Source organism: Gossypium raimondii, chromosome 10 (assembly GCF_025698545.1).
Source record: "Gossypium raimondii isolate GPD5lz chromosome 10, ASM2569854v1, whole genome shotgun sequence".
NCBI classification, from domain to species: domain Eukaryota; kingdom Viridiplantae; phylum Streptophyta; class Magnoliopsida; order Malvales; family Malvaceae; genus Gossypium; species Gossypium raimondii.
In genome coordinates, this window is record NC_068574.1 from 4,096,719 (window position 1) to 4,109,476 (window position 12,758).

The 12,758-nt window shown below is 31.6% G+C and overlaps 1 protein-coding gene and 1 non-coding gene across 2 annotated transcripts in view; both read right to left on the reverse strand.

The window, feature by feature from the left end:
• LOC105784780 (probable LRR receptor-like serine/threonine-protein kinase At1g56140) overlaps nt 1-12,758 on the reverse strand; it is a 66,997-nt gene that overhangs the window by 16,277 nt on the left and 37,962 nt on the right. The gene's annotated exons all lie outside the window — the stretch shown is intronic.
• Nucleotides 9,851-10,293, reverse strand: LOC105784779 (uncharacterized). The gene is made up of 2 exons (XR_008189672.1): nt 10,174-10,293; nt 9,851-10,049 (listed from the first exon to the last, which is right to left on the reverse strand). It is a non-coding gene; the product is annotated as an uncharacterized LOC105784779 (transcript).

Sequence of the window (12,758 nt, forward strand, 5' to 3'; positions counted from 1 at the left end):
TGTAACAACCTGATTTTCAGAGGTGTCAGAAATAGTGGTACGAGACCACCAAATTCGACGATTAAGCTCATAAATTATATTATTTAGTATTTACGAGTCAAATATGATTTTAGAAAGATTTTTTTTGAATTAGTGATTTGTGTTTTATAAGGATTTATTAGTTTAAATGGTTTAGAAAACGAGGTATCGAGACCTCGATTTTATAAACCGAGCTGTAAATATTTTTATAAATATTTAAGGAGAGTGATTAAGGTAGTATTAAATTTTCGTTAGAAAATTTTAACGTTTTGATAATTAATTAATTAAAAAAGACTAAATTGAAAAAGGTGCAAAACTTGCTAATTAAAGAAATAGTGATTAAATAGCCCAAATGATAAATAAAGGAGGACCAAAAGGGAAAATTGACACACAATGGATGGCTGATGCGGCATAAGCAGAAAAAAATCATGAAATTAGGTGAAATAAGGGCAAAATGGGAAATAAAATAAAAATAAAAATAACTAAAATGGGATTTAATAGTTTCTTGGCAATTCTTCATCAATCTCCAGCCTAAAAATACCATTGAAGAACCCTTAAGAAGCTAATTTTCATATTTTGCTACAAGTGAGTTCAATTCTTGTCTTTTTCTTGGAATGTTCATGTTTTTAAGACTTTTACAATTAGGTCCAACTATCTATTTCATTAGTTTTTACTTTTATTGGAAATTTTGGAAGTAACCATTAATGAATATAGGATGTATTAGATGAGTAAAATGGATTTAGAGCTTTAATTTTGTTATATGATGATTTTATGAAATGATTTTGTTAAATATTGATTTTAGGACCAAATTGTGAAAAGGTTAAGTATTAGGGTTTGGTATTAAATTTCTATTTACTAAGGGCTGTATAATAGCCTAGAATATTTAGATAAATTGTCAATTGAGAAAAATTGGTTCATTTGAGAAAAATTGAGAAAAATTGTGAAAATGTATTGAAATTGTTGGTGAGTTTTATGAATAGGGTTTTGTGAGGGCTTGAATGGTGGTTGGGGAATGATGTTGCTCGGTGGTTTTGATTTAGAAAAGGTTGTTGGATGATGAGTAGGTTAATGGTGATGATGGTTTTTGCAATCGGGAAATTGAGAATTTGAAGTGTGATGGTGATTGGATTTGTGTGTGGGTGTCAAGTGAGTGATTTAAACGATGATGAGTTTAGTTTTTAGTGGCTTAGGGTGAGTAATAGTTAATAGTTTAGGTTGAGAAGTGATGATCCGATGGAAGACAATAAGGATAGAGTGAGATTTGACATAAGTCAATGCGTGAGAGAAAAACAAAAGGAATAAATTTTAATAATGTTTATAGTTTTTCTCTAGTTTTTTTTATATTTTAACTTTATATATATTTATACTTTTATACTTTTCCATAAATTTTGTCTAATTTTATAAATTTTGATAATTTTAATTCTTTAAAATTTTATATATTTTTATAAAAGTAATATTTTTAATATTTCTTTGTCGCGCTAATATGAGTAAAATGTGACATGTCACGTGTCATTATCATATGTTGTTTGACATTAGCCATTAAATGAAATAGCTGCACATTCCTAACCTATTTACTTCCTCTTGAAATGCCAAATAGCCATTAAATTAAAAATAACAAATTCAAAATAAATACTAAAAGTTTAAATTTAAAATATATTTTAAAATTATTTAGTACCGATTGATACCCATATTTCGATTAGTACGGACGAAATCAAGTAATACGTATCAATACCGATAATATCACCAAAATTTGCACTAAAACAAAACATATGAATAAACCCTATGATTAACCAAGTTTTCAAATCCACCCTACCCACCAACCTAAACTAAGATTAAAGAGTAGGTTTAATGATAAGGTTGGTAGTTTAGAAATTTGACTTTTATGTATCATATGTAAATATCTTATTAAATCCATACTATATTTTAGTGTTTGATTTTATTTATATATTTGTAGCTTGTTAAAAAATTCAAACTTATACCAACAAAACCCTTTAGGAACAAAGATTAAGACTTTCAAGATTTTTTCAAAGATGAAAATGGAACTTAAATCTTTTAATATATATCTCAAAATGAATGAGAGATATTATATAAAGAAAAAGTCAATGTGACAATAGGAAGGCTTCAAAGTTTCAACATATTGACAAAATATATACCAAGTTAAAATCATTGAATCCTGACAGCAATTGTCAGGTAAGTCTCATTGTACATCGTCATGGTTTGATTATGTTCACTGAAGAAAATTTCAAATGTCTTAAAAGTATATGTTTGACACAGAGATAAATGAGAGATAATTTTTTAGTATTGTCAATTGATAAAAAAAATCTTATGATATTTATTATATAATTGTCAAACCCGAACAAGTTTCAACATATTAACATGATTACGAGAAGTTAAAATCATTGAATACATGGATAGCAATGAAGAGACGAAATGATGGAATCGCTAGAGTGCATTAATATTCGACTTAAAACTCACAAAATATCTGTAAGTGGTTATAAAGTGATGTATAAAGAGAAAGACTATAACAATGAAAAATTGAAAAGGTGCAAAACTTGCTAATTAAAGAAATAGTGATTAAATAGCCCAAATGATAAATAAAGGAGGACCAAAAGGAAAATTGACACACAATGGATGGCTGATGCGGCATAAGCAGAAAAAATCATGAAATTAGGTGAAATAAGGGCAAAATGGGAAATAAAATAAAATAAAAATAACTAAAATGGGATTTAATAGTTTCTTGGCAATTCTTCATCAATCTCCAGCCTAAAAATACCATTGAAGAACCCTTAAGAAGCTAATTTTCATATTTTGCTACAAGTGAGTTCAATTCTTGTCTTTTCTTGGAATGTTCATGTTTTTAAGACTTTTACAATTAGGTCCAACTATCTATTTCATTAGTTTTTACTTTTTATTGGAAATTTTGGAAGTAACCATTAATGAATATAGGATGTATTAGATGAGTAAAATGGATTTAGAGCTTTAATTTTGTTATATGATGATTTTATGAAATGATTTTGTTAAATATTGATTTTAGGACCAAATTGTGAAAAGGTTAAGTATTAGGGTTTGGTATTAAATTTCTATTTACTAAGGGCTGTATAATAGCCTAGAATATTTAGATAAATTGTCAATTGAGAAAAATTGGTTCATTTGAGAAAAATTGAGAAAATTGTGAAAATGTATTGAAATTGTTGGTGAGTTTTATGAATAGGGTTTTGTGAGGGCTTGAATGGTGGTTGGGGAATGATGTTGCTCGGTGGTTTTGATTTAGAAAAGGTTGTTGGATGATGAGTAGGTTAATGGTGATGATGGTTTTTGCAATCGGGAAATTGAGAATTTGAAGTGTGATGGTGATTGGATTTGTGTGTGGGTGTCAAGTGAGTGATTTAAACGATGATGAGTTTAGTTTTTAGTGGCTTAGGGTGAGTAATAGTTAATAGTTTAGGTTGAGAAGTGATGATCCGATGGAAGACAATAAGGATAGAGTGAGATTTGACATAAGTCAATGCGTGAGAGAAAAACAAAAGGAATAAATTTTAATAATGTTTATAGTTTTCTCTAGTTTTTTTTATATTTTAACTTTATATATATTTATACTTTTATACTTTTCCATAAATTTTGTCTAATTTTTATAAATTTTTGATAATTTTAATTCTTTAAAAATTTTATATATTTTTTATAAAAGTAATATTTTTAATATTTCTTTGTCGCGCTAATATGAGTAAAATGTGACATGTCACGTGTCATTATCATATGTTGTTTGACACATCAACAAATTTAAAGTCCAACACGGTTAACGTTAACAAAGAGGTCTAATTAATTAATTTATTGTGATAAGGACTCAATTAGAAAATCAATAAAATAAAAAAATATAAGAATAGTAAAAGATATATATAAATATTAAATATTAAATAAAAATAATTATGTGCAACTTATGTGCAACTGCAAGCTGATGAACCGTTTGCTAGCTTAGCAGCATGGTTTTGGAAATATGAAGGGAGAGAAAGAAAGAGAAGAGCACCTTCGGAAGGATGGGTGGTGGCAGTGACGTTAGCCTGGGCATTAATGGATTGGTTGCATGAAAACAAAACAACCACCAAGATTAAGAACAAGCCTTTCCAAGAAGATGGTACTCGTGGCTTCATCATTAATCTTAAGATTATCTATCTTCTTTTTTCTTTTTTCACTTCAGAAATGTTTCTCATAATCTGTGATCAGCGATCACCACTTATATTAGTATCTAGTCGTACGGTAACTAGATATTTTTTTCTCATCATCATACCACGCCATGACTCCAATGCTTCTAATCTTCGTCTTGGTCACCACTGACATGAATGGACAGAAACTGAAAGCTAGTAAGTTGGCGGTGTCTCATTCGATAGGAAATACTTTTAGGCAATATTGAATTGGAAGCCGTACCCCGCGGAGGAAGTTTTGTGAAGACAGTTCAAAGGTTTATCGTCCACCCTTTGGCCTACAAACTGACAATCAAGAAAAAAGCGGTCGAATAAATTATAATGACAATCATAGTACGATGGAAGTCGGTGATGGCAAAAGTTATTGAGACATTGCCCATGTGATATGTGCGATGACGGTGGGAAGTAGGGACGCAAATGTGCTAAAAGCTAAAAAAACAAATTGATAGATAAAATAAAATTTAAAAGATAATTCTAAAAAAAATAAAAGAAAATCTAAAAATTCATTTCGGACACTTGAACATTCTCAAATTGTTTCTTTTTAAGAACCAAAAAGATTTGTGCAAAAACAATAGATGTGAAGAAGAACAAAAGATCTTGGATGCGTAGTGGGTCTTGAAGTACTATTTTTACATCTCCTGACCCCTTTAATTAGTTTCTCATCATTAGGGAAAAATAATTAATTACGGATCTTAACATTAAATGTTGAGAGTTAATTACATGATTAATTTTATTTATAATTTAATTAAGATATTTTTTTATGTTTTATCAATATAAAATATAGTGTTAAATCATTATTTGGGATTTGAACTAGAGGTGCTCATGGGCCGGGCCAGGCCGGGTTCGGGCCGGGCCCAGAAAAAATTTTGGCCCGGGGCTAGCGGCCCGGCCCGAAATATGGGCCTAGAATTTTGCCCATGCCCGGCTCGGGAAAAAATTCATAAGCCCGGGCCCAGCCCGGCCCGTTTTTAAATAAATACCAAAAATTTATTTTAAAAATTAAAAAAGTATTTTAAAAATATTTTAAAATTAAAAAAATTAAAAAAGTATTTAAAAAAATTTTAAAATTTAAAAAATTTTAAAAAAAATATTTTAAAAGTATTTTAAAATTAAAAAAAATATTTATTATATTCGGGTCGGGCCGGGCCGGGCCCGGGCCAAAAAAGTGGTGCCCGAGGCCTAGCTCGTTTTTTATCGGGCCTCATTTTTTTGCCCAAGCCCATATTTCGGGCCTATATTTTTACCCAAACCCTCCCATATTTCGGGCGGGCCGTCGGGCCGGGCGGAACTTGGTAACTTTTTCTACACTGGAGTATAATTTTTTTTTGGTTCAAGTTAGACTTTGAACTTGACAACTGTTCTCACATTGGGGTCTAGCCTAGGCAATTGTTTTCACATTGGGGCTTGAATTTTTTTTCAAGTTAGTTCAAGAACTTGACAATTATTCTCACATCGAGGCTTGACCTGAACTTTTAGGGTTTTTAAAGACTAATTTGGAAAAAAAAATTCAACCCTAATATTACAAAAATTGTTAATTCAGGATCTATCTTGAATAAAAAGAGTTTAGTTCCCAATGGAAGAACAATTGCTAAGTTCATGACCTAACTTGAAAAAAAATTCAAACCCCAATATAAAAATGTTACCATGTTATATATGTGATTTAACTTAGTAATGATTCATTATCATTATCGACGTTTAATTTTAACATCGTGTATATATGTCATATCATATCATTACCAATTACCATATCATTAAACAATAATTACATATATCATTATTCTTTCATATTTACGTCATATCTCGTTTTCATTAAACTATACATATTGCAAATCATCATACCAATACACCATTTTATTAAACATATATCAAAGTTCTGATGCACCCTCAAAATATTTGTTCGATCTCATATGCCAAACATGCCACATTTCAGTACTATATCATAACTGCATTCCATTTATATATGTTTAGCCCTGTTAATAGAGTGCTAACTCAATGATTAGATATATGGGATTATCCATCGCACCAATGAACTCACAAGAGCATAATCATCCAATACACCATATAGTATAGAGCCCGAAAGTATTGTATCATATCCCCCAACACATCAAGACACATAAGTGCAAGGCCAGAAAGCATAGAATTCCATAGCACATATCATTTATATTACTCATACTAATAACTCTACCAAATTGCCATATCACGAAAGTCATTTTCAAACCATTAAATCATAGTAACATATTTGATAATGTCAAGCCATTCATAAAAGTTTCTTAAGCCTAATTACTTAATAAATTCATATAAAGAAAGAAAATTATATCAAAACAAACCAAAGCTGTCACGCGTCTATTGGTTTTTTTTTTTTAGCATTTTCGTCTTGACTCTAGCTACAGTAATCGATCCAAATCTTAATATAAAATTAGATTCATAGTCAACCAATAAATCATCTAAATTCAAACATGCTATGCATAACCTCAACTTAACTTCTTAGAGCCCATAATGTTCAATTTTCACATATCTCATAATTATCCCCTTTGTATTTGATTCTAATTTTAGAACTATAATTTAAGTACTTCAAACTACCCAAAAACATGTTTATCGTCCAAGTTCTTTTCTCTCTCTCTAAGCTTTCTAAGTACTCATTTTTTTATCAAAATTTAAGCTTCAATCATGGCCATTAAGCATTTTCCTATCAAAATTCAAGCTTCAAATGTATGGGTTCATACCTAGCTATCACCTAAAGTCATCAATTTCACTAAAGGTTCAAAGAAGACTTACCATTTTTTATGAGCAATCCACGGCATGACTAGCTTCCTTCCAATATACTATATATTTTTATAATTATTTAATTTAATTAATTATATAATCTAATGGCTAACAAGTAATCTTAAAAATGTTAGTCGCTATCCACGACTCTTGTAACACACTATATACCCGACTCAATCGTCGGATCCAGCTACAAAGTACTATGCTTCATATTTGAAATTTAACTAATACATTGTTTAATATATATTCTGCCATTCATGCTCAATATAGTTGTTATCAAAACACGATTATCTAATTGACCTCACCACCTACATGAATTTAATTCAATTATGTAACTTTAATTTAATATATAAATTATTTCACAAAGTAGCTTTCACACTTAAACACAATTTCAACCGTGATCCTGAGGCTCCGCCTCTAGGTTTTCTTGCTATATGCATATTAAAAATTTGGAGGTTTGAGGTAAAAATGTAAAATATTATTGTTTAGCATTCGGTTTATTCAAATTATTCGAGTTATTCGAAATAAAAAATTGAACTCGATTCGAACTCGAAATTTGAAAAAAAAAATTGAATTGACTTGAATAACTTAAAATTCAAAAAAAAAATTGATTTTTTTAATAGAATCAAATTTTAATCACCCTAAATCAGATTAACACAATCAACGGGTTTTCAAAACTAAGTTTGATGATGAGAGAACCTGTTTTTCGCCTCATACTTTTCACTGAATGAATTACCTCGTTAGCTATAAGCACTGTGTCCAAAATTTGACGTCCAGCTATGCAGGCGGTTTGAGTGTCGCTGATGATACTCCCCATAACTAGTTTCAGCCTTCTCACAAGGAGTTTAGCCAGAATTTTATACAACGAACTAACCAAGCTAATGGGCCCCTAATCTTTGAGGTAATCAATACGAGAAATGAAGAATTAAGGCCAGGTTCAAATTTCCCTTTCGTGACGAAATCATTTGCAAACTTCCAAAGTAGATCCACGTTGCTCTGAAGAACCCCAAGTTGAATCCGTCAGGTCCGGTGACCTTGAAGCTATCACAACACCAAACTGTTTCTTTTAGCTCATCTAAAGTACAGGGATTATCTAGTAGATAAATAAAAATATATTTTAATACTAAGATAAACTCATCATAATATTTTAATTCAATATTGAATTTTGCGTTTATATGTGATTGATTGAATTTTACTAGTAAATTTTTATTTTGAATTTCCTTTTGGGATTCAATTTTAATTTTGAATAATTTGAAAACAAGACTGAATTAAAATAAATTTTTTTATTTTTTTATTTTAACATTTAAAAATAATAAATTCGTTAACGAAATGTTTATTTTACACAAACTAAATTTAGTTTTTGTTTTTGTTATTTTTAAAATTTTCAAGTTTTTTACTAAACAAAAATTATTTATTTTATTAATGTTTTATAAATTGATTTCTTCAAACCCAAAATCAATATTGAATGGTAAATTTTAATTAAAAATAAAACTAGTGGCAAAATTCAAAGTTAGATGTAAACAATATTTTAAAATTAAATCAATGATTAAATCGCAGACTATTGATTTTTGATTGAGACGTTAGTTCAACAATAATTAAAAATAAAATTCATAAGAATTGTTAAAATTATAAAAGATTTCATAATCGGTTAAACAAGTTGAATAATTAATTTTATTATCTTGATTTTTTTCGATTCACAACAGTTTGTTCTAATATCTTATTATATATCACTAATCGGATCGCTGGTTTTTAGTTCAATCAATTGATTCGGTCACATTCTAAAATTTTAAATATAACTATAAATTTATAAAATAAAATGACAAATATCAATTTGGTGGCAAATTTCATTATTCACGTATGGCGACAATTTGCCCAATAACCTCTTCTTCCTTTTTCATTATTCCATATATTTTTTTAAGACCGACTCATATGCCATTATAGCATGCATGCATGGAACAAACAACTCACCTTCCTTCTCCAATGCTCTCCCTGAATCCAGAAACATTTACTGGGGAGAGCATCCGTTGATCATTTAGCGCTGAAAGAGTATTGTTCTTACTCTTGATTCCATTGCTGCCTGAGTGCATAAAAATGCTACCCCTATCACTCGAAGAGCTTCGTTTTCATCGAACTCCGCTAACGTACGATCAAGAAGGCTCAAGAGTTGGTTATTTTCATGCAGGGTCCATGCCTAGAGCCATTTGTAGGAACAAATTAATAATGCGTAAGTCCTTTAAATTTTAATAGGTGCTTGAATAAAAAGTATTGCAAAAGGGAAAGCTATCCTTTTGGATTACCCAATTAAGAAGATAAACTCTACCATCTTCTAATCTATTGTCAGAGTTTGGTCTACCAGTTATAATCTCCAAAGCAACAACACCAAAGCTAAAAACATCTACTTTCTCTGTAAGATGACCGCGCATTGCATACTCTGGTGCCAGACAGCCACTTCAAGATAATTACATTGCACTGGTGATTAATTTCTGCTAATAAAACTACTAAATCTAGCAATTTGGGAACATAAGTTACATGCTACTAAGGTTGAAAGGCCTTACACTGTTCCAGCAGCGCGACTGGTGATATGTGTTTTCTTGTCATCATAAAGCTTTGCCAATCCAAAATCAGATATTTTGGGGCACAGCTCTGCATCAAGCAAAATATTGCTTGCCTTGACATCCCTATGAACAATCTTTGGCCTAGACTCCTCGTGAAGATAAGCCAGCCCTTTTGCAGTTAAAAGGCAAATATTGAAGCGAGTTGGCCAATCAAGATGCAAGTCCTTTTTTCCTGCATTAGTAGTACAATGACTCTCGTACATCTATTCAAAAAAAAAAAATGGAAAGCACAAAATTTTATATTTGACTTTTCTTGTACCCCAAAGTGCATGATCAAGGCTTTTGTTCACAAGATACTCGTAAACAAGGAGGCGCCTATTTCCTCCGATGCAGCACCCGTATAGTTTGACAAGATTACGATGTTGTACTGCTGATATGGTAGCTATCTCAGTAACAAACTGATCTTTCCCCTGGTTTGATGCTACTGAAAGTTGTTTTACAGCTACAACTTTCCCATCTGAAAGTGTACCCTAAAGCATACTAGGATTTAGTAACACTGTGTAATAAATCATCCTCTCTTCGTAATTTAATCATTACATGACAAGCATGTCAGCATGCTAAAAATGATAAACACTGTTTACCTTGTACACAGGTCCGAACCCCCCTTCTCCTAACTTGTTTGAAGGATTAAAGTCTTCGGTGGCAGCTTTTAACTCGGAATAACTAAATGTGTTTGGTCTAGGGCTGATTCCAAGAAGCACTACAGAGTAAAGTAAAGCAATTAGCAACATGTGACTCAGAATAACCATAGAATATACAATATTTTATAATAAACTAATGCTCTTACCCTCATCATCATCATCATCATCTTCTTCTTCTTTTTCTCTCTTCATATAAAGAATTGAAAATATAAGTATCAAAGCCAATGCTACTACAGGAATTGTAACAACAGCAATCAATGCTGTGTGCTTCTTTTTGTTCCCGTGGTAACCCACTGACAGATGGTTTGAAATCTCAAGAACAAAATAGATGTATTAGAAATAGAGAACCAAAGATAGACACGTGAAACATATATAACATGAGGATTCATAAGTTTAAGGTCTCCTACTTGGAACAACACTAATAGCTGAAATGGCTGGACCGTAAGTACCGGTTGTTGGTATGCCAGTAGTCCCTTTACCAGCCCAAAACAGGTGAATTTCAAGATGGTTCCCAGTTACACTAATTAGGAACTTGAAAAGAATGCATCGCATAGCAGAGATAAAGCAAGCCTTTCTTTCATAAAGGTAAAAGAATTCTTTCAATGAAGTTTAGAAGGGAAAATCGAATGCTCCGATACGATAACTCACCTATTGATTGAACTGTTAAATGTAAAGTTGTTGGCCACAAGGTTCCTACATAAAATTCCATGAAACAATATCTTGTTGGTATTGATTTGTAATTGATTCCTATTTTGCAATGCGATATGAACAATAAGAAAATAAGGTCCATTTGAGCATTAGAAAAGTCACAAGCTACAAAGTGGTGTTAAAATTAGAAAGCAAAGGTAGGTAAAGTATCCTGGATTAAGATACATACAGCTGTAAGCGTGAGTTTACCCAAGAAGGCAAGTTCTCTGATAGAAAATTGTATGACAAATCTCTGCATAGAAAAGTATACTAGTCAGAAACCTGACAGACTGTGACTTCTATTTGATGGTTCACCAAATGGAAGAAGCTAACAATGGTTAACGTTCAGATGGTAGACATCTAAAACTAACAGTATATGGAATAAGTTGACGAGATAGTGACTTACATGGTCGTAAGAGTTTCACTCTTTTGGCTGGGAATAGAACCTGACAGACCATTATTTCCAAGAAACATAACCATTTCAATAGCATGAAAGAGATGAATAATGTTAAGTGAAAACCATAAGTCTTATGCTATATTTTCAATTCTTGATGGGATGGTTTTTTTTTTTTTGTTGTTCTTGCTTACAAGTATTCAAGAGATTTCATAGTGAACAAAACTCTTGGAATTCGGCCTGTTAAGTTGTTGAAACTCAAATCCCTGGAGCAGAAAGAAATTTGAAACATGAAGCAAGCAAATACCATAGATTTTTGAAGCAGTTAACTTTTAAATGGAACTTACAGCTTTTGCAAATATTGTAATTCCGTGATATAAGATGGCAAATTACCAGTGAGCAACACATTTCTTAGAACCCTATAAGAAAATGAAAAAATATATTAATTCCACAAATTTAGATGAAAACATTTCATCTTTTTCCCAAGAAAAGAAAACATAAGAATTGTTGAATGTTGGTCAGCATGTAGCAAAAGAGCAGGCAGCAAGCAAGCCATGCAGAAGCTAGTGCAGCTAGTAGAACTGTTCTTATTTTACTCATTTTGTAACCTTAAGTTGATGTAATGTGATTTAGTTCATTTTGAACTAAGTTAAGTTATTGAATGATGTAATTAGATGGTGTATGAGCTGTAAATTCAGCTTTATCCATGCTTGCAAGTTTTGTTTTACAAACTTCAATGTATTAGTGGAGGTAGGTATAGTTTAGGTGATTACTGTTTTTTGACAAGCTTAATGCTTGGTTTATGTATTGGCATTATGCCATTATTCAAATTTGAATGAAATCAGTTTGTTTTCTTCCATATACTAAAAATTTTCTTGCTTTTTCTTCTTTCTTTTTGCTTCAAATCTGATTGTTTGCTCAGCAAGTATCGAGGCTTGCTGCACAAGACACAAGCTGAGCTTGTCTGTTCCTTGAGTTTATTAACACCAACAATTGGTATCTAGAGCTGTAATCTTGAGAGACCTGTTGAACAAAAGATGGCCTCATCAAACTTCTCACCAGCTGCACCACAAGTCTTCAATGGAGAAGGCTATCACATATGGGTGGTAAAAATGAAGACCTACCTGCAGGCTTTCGATCTGTGGGAGGTGGTCAACTCCGATGTTGAACCAGAGCCACTTAGAGTCAATCCAACAGTGGCTCAAATTAGGCAACATGCTGATGAAAGGACCAAGAGGCACAAGGCCATGTCTTGCATCCAGAACTCAGTATCAGATGTGATTTTCACAAGGATTATGGCCTGTGAAACACCAAAGCAAGCCTGGGACAAGTTGAAAGAGGAGTTTCAAGGGATAGAGAGGACAAGGCAGCAACAGTTGTTGAACTTGAGAAGGGACTTTGAGAATTTGAAGATGAAGGAAGAAGAAACTGTCAAACAGTACTC